General features: G+C 34.6%; 1 pseudogene; it reads right to left on the reverse strand.

Annotated features, from left to right (window-relative positions):
• Window positions 1-2,037: 2,037 nt before the first annotated feature.
• On the reverse strand, window positions 2,038-3,344 carry LOC111152985 (annotated as a pseudogene).
• Window positions 3,345-5,082: the final 1,738 nt, after the last annotated feature.

The following is a 5,082-nucleotide window of genomic DNA, read 5'->3' on the forward strand; positions in this document are numbered from 1 at the left end:
AAAAGTGGTGAGAGTGGACATCCTTAATCTTACCTGATCTTAGAGGAAAGGCTCTCAGTTTTTCATCATTGAGTATGATATTAGCTGTGGGTTTATAATATATGACCTTTTTTATGTTGAGGTATATTCCCTCTAAACCTATTTTGTTGAGAGTTTCTATCATGAATGGATGTTGAATTCTGTCAAATGCTTTTTTGTCATCTATTCAGATGATAAGGTTTTTATCCTTTATTTTGTAATGTGATGTATCATGTTGATTGATTTGAAGATAAGGAGCCATTCTTCTATTCCTGGAATAAATCCCACTTGATCATGACAAATGATCCTTTGACTGTATTGTTGAATGTAGTTTGCTAATATTTTGTTGAAGATTTTTGCATCTATGTTTATCCAATATTAGCCTGTAATTTTTTTTTTTTGTAGTGTCTTTTTCTGAATTCTGGCCTTGTAAAATATATCTGGAAGCTTTCCTTCCTCCTTTACTTTCTGTAATAGTTTGAGAATAGTAGGTATGAATTCCTTTTTTAAAATGTTTAGTAGAATTCACCTGTGAAGCCATCTAGCCCTGGAGTTTTTGGTTTGTTGGGATTTATTTTTTATTTATTTATTTATTTATTTATTTATTACCAATTCAATAGTGCTACTAGGAATTAGCTATTCAGATTTTCTATTTCTTCCTGATTCAGTTTTGGAAGATTATATATTTCTAGAAATTTATCCATTTCTTCTATGTTGTCCAATTTTTTGGCATATAATTTTTTGAGTTAGTCTCTTATCATTCTTTGTATTTCTGTGGTGTTACTTGTTATTTCTCCTCGTTGATTTCTGATCTTATTTATTTGAGTACTCTCTTTTTCCTGATGAGTTTAGCTACATGTTTATCAATTTTGTTTACCTTTTCAAAGAAATAGCCTTTGGTTTCATTGAGCTTTCCTATTGTTTTCTCAGCTCTATTTCATTTATTTCCACTCTGATCTTCATAATTTCCTACTTTCTATTAACTTTGGGCTTTATTTTTCTTTTCTAGTTCCTTTGGGTATAATATTATATTGTTTATTTGAGTTTTCTTCTTGTTTCTTGAAGTAGGTGTGTATTGCTATAAAATTTCATCTTAGAACTGCTTTCACTTCATCTCAAAGATTTTGGAGCACTGTGTTTCATTTTCATTTGTCTGCTTGTATGTTTTCTTTTCTTTTTTTATTTCTTCATTGGCCCATTATTTGTTTAATAGCACGTTGTTTATGTTTTTTCAGTTTCTTCTTATAGCTGGTTTCTAGTTTCATATTGTTGTGGTCATAAAAGATGGTTGATATTATTTTAATCTTCTTAAATTTACTGAGACTTGTTTTGTGGCCTAACATGATCTATCCTGAAGAATGTATATGTGCACTTGAAAAGAATGTGCATTTTACTATTTTTGGATAGAATTTCTGTATATATTTAAGTCCATTTGGTCAAAGCCACTGTTTCCTTACTGACTTTTTGTGGATGATCTATCCACAGATATATATGCTGTGTTAAAATCCCCTACTATTATTCTTTGCTGTCAATTTCTCTCTGTATGTCTATTAATATTCACTTTATGTATGTAGGTGAGCCTATGTTGGGTGCATAGGTATTTATAATTGTTATATTCTCTCATTGGTTAGAACCCTTTATCATTATGTAATGTCCTTCATTGTCTCTTGTTACAATCTGTTTTAAAGTCATACACTGAAGTCAATACATACAACTAGCATTTCTGTCTGAGCTGTTTCAGATACATAGAGCTGAAATTAATTACAAGGTATGGTCTAACAAATGCTAGGGGAGTTTTTTTTTTTTAAGTAGTTTTTACAAATATTAAACTTATCTTGTACACTGATGTCATCATACATACAGGGCAAAGTCAGAGCTTTTATATTTGAGTTTATTCTTCATTTAACTTTTAAAACACTACTATAGTTGAATATTAAAACAAGAACAATAGCAAGTAGTGAGCTATGATTATAGTCATTCACTCTTTCACTACTGCATATAAAATGCTAGCAGTGTTATTCACTGGCCCCATTGAGAGGTCTGACACTGAGCACCACCCCTGGGATGATGTTCATCATCCTCATATGATTCCCCATGGAAATGGCACCATCTTTCCTGATTTGGATCAAAGTCCACCAGTTCTACCTGGTCCATTTCATCAGTCTCTTCTACTTCCTTCCTCTCAGGTAGGAGTTTTTCCAGCAAAGAGAGTTTATTAGGAGAGAGAAAGCCATTCTCAGGAAAGTTTACCTTAAATTTGATGATGAGGCAACCCTTCTCATATGGTGTACAATAAACTGGCATGTCTCCATTTAGCACACACTTGATATCTCCATGCTTGACAATTTGACCTGGATGAGAGGCGATGACAATGGTTCGGTTGTCAAGAGTAGATACTTGCTTTCGAAAACCACACAGTGCTTCAACCAGCTATATGTCCATACATAGGAAAAGGTCTTCTCCTTGCTGTGTAAAAATAGCATCATCCTTCTGATCTAAAACAATGATATTATCTCCTGGTTTCAGTCCTGGTTCTTGGTCTCCTTCACCATGGAATGTTATCTTCTGGAGATCTTTCATGCCTTTGTCAATATGAACGTCTAGAATCTTCTTCTCTCAAACTATCTTCCTTTCGTTGAAGCTTTTACATCTATCTTTAGGACTGATCTGTTCCCCATGGCCCTGGCACTCCATGCATAGAGACTGAATTTGCTGAACCATTCCAGATCCTATCTGATAAAATCTTATATGCATTCAAGTGCCTTGGCAATTGGGACATTTGACTGCTCCTTTCTTACCACCTCGGCCTTCACATTTATCGCAAATCATGTTCTTTTGCAGAGCTAGTTTTCTTGTTGCACCATTATATAAATCTTCTAAGGTTTCTGAGAGGTGATGCACAACATTTTTACCTCTCCTTTCTCTCTGCATCCTTCCTCCTCTTCCAAAAAACATATCAAAGATGTCCATGGGGAGCCAAAACCACCACCAGCTCCACCTTCTTTAATTGCTTGTTTGCCTCCTTTGTTGTATAATTCCTTTTTCTTTGCATCAGAGAGTACTTTGTAAGCTTGAGAAATCTGTTTAAACTTTTCTCTTTCATTTGGATTCTTATCAGGTTAGTAATTCAAGGCCAGTTTCCTGTAGGCCTTTTTCAATTCTTCTGGGATCACATTGGGTTTGACCCCCAAAATGTCATAGTAAGTGTTTCTTACACCATTTTCTACAGCAAGCGAGAGGGCCAAGGCTGGTGTGGGGGAGTGGGAAAGAGCACGTTGCTGGGCGCAGCTCAGGCAGTTGCTGTTCCTCCATGTCTCACTGAGCATTCTGTAAAGTTCCTTGTTTTCTTGTTATTCTTGTAGCTCTTTTCTATTCCTTTCTTTTCCTGCTCTCTTCCCTTGTGATTGGTGACTTTCCTTAGGGTTATGCTTGGATTACTTTCTCTTCATTTTTTGTGAATCTATTACAGGTTTGGGGGTTACAGTTGGCATGAGGTTCATATATAAAATATTAAATATAGAGTAGTTTATATTAAGTTGATGACTGCTTAAGATTGAATACATTATAAAAGCACTACATTTTTACTCCTCTTCCATGTTCTATGTATATGTCGTATTTTACATTTTTTATTTTCTAAGTCCCTTAGTTGATTTTTTAGATATAATTAATTTTACTACTTTTGTCTTTTAACCCTCATACTAGTTTTATAAGTTATTGATATACTACCTGTATTGTATGTTCACTTCTACTTGTGAAATTTTTTCAAAAGTGAACAGTGCAGATACAGTCAGTACAATAATATACACAATGAGAGTCCCAGAAGGAAAGGAGAGAGTAAAAGGGGCAGAAAAAAAAGAATGGCCAAAATTTCAGAATGGGCATAGTGACAATAGTAAGTATTGGTCATGTGGTGCAATAGGAAGTCATAGCATTGGTAAATGTATGAATTGATATAAATGCTTTGGAATGTAATTTGACATTATCTTGTAAATTTGAGTCATTCCTAGAATGGTAATTCTTGATACATGTATTTACCAGAAAATGTATATGAGCACCATTATTTGTAATAGAAGGACAAACTGGAAATATTCCAAATATCCATTGATAAGACAGTGCAAAATTAAATTGATATTCACATATATATACATAAATGTGTGTGTGTGTCTGTGTGTGTCTTATTTATTTATTTGAGAGAGGGAGAGAGCAAGCAAGAGAGAGAGCACAAATGACAGGGAGGGAAAGAGGGAGAGAAAGAAGCTGATTCCTGGCTTCCTGGCTGAGCAGGGAGCCTGTTGTGGGACTCAATCCCAGGACCCCAGGATCATGAACTGAATGAAGGCAGCCACTTAAAAAAAAAAGGCAGCCACTTAACTGACTGAGTCACCAAGGCACCCCTCATTTGGATACTTTTTGGCAGGTAAAATGAATCAACTCCAGTCACTTTCATCACCATGGATGAATATCATGAATAAAATGTTAAAATTTTTAAAGCAAATTATAGGGTAAAAATACAATATGATATTACTTATACAACATTCAAAACAAGGACCAAAAACCATAAGATACTTAGGAATAAACCTAATCAAAGAGGTAAATGATCTGTACTCTGAGAACTATAGAAAACTCATGAAATAAATTGAGGAAGACATAAAGAAATGGAAAAACATTCCATGCTCATGGATTGGAAGAGCAAATACTGTTAAAATAGCTATGCTACCCAAAGCTATCTACACATTCAGCACAATCCCTATCAAAATATCACCAGCATTTTTCACAGAGCTAGAACAAACAATCCTAAAATTTGTATGGAACCAAAAAGGCCTCAAATAGCCTAAGCAATCTTGAAAAAGAAACACAAAGCTGGAGGCATCACAATTCCAGACTTCAAGCTGTAAACATCAAGACAGTATGGTATTGGCACAAAAACAGACACATGGATCAATGGAACAGAATAGAGAACTTAGAAATGGGCTCACAACTCTATGGACAACTAATCTTTGCCAAAGCAGGAAAGATTGTCCAATGGAAAAAAGTCTCTTCAACAAATGGTGCTGGGAAAAGAAT

The sequence above is a fragment of the Enhydra lutris genome, unplaced genomic scaffold, assembly GCF_002288905.1.
Source record: "Enhydra lutris kenyoni isolate GAN:26980312 unplaced genomic scaffold, ASM228890v2 scaffoldscaffold3, whole genome shotgun sequence".
NCBI lineage: Eukaryota > Metazoa > Chordata > Mammalia > Carnivora > Mustelidae > Enhydra > Enhydra lutris.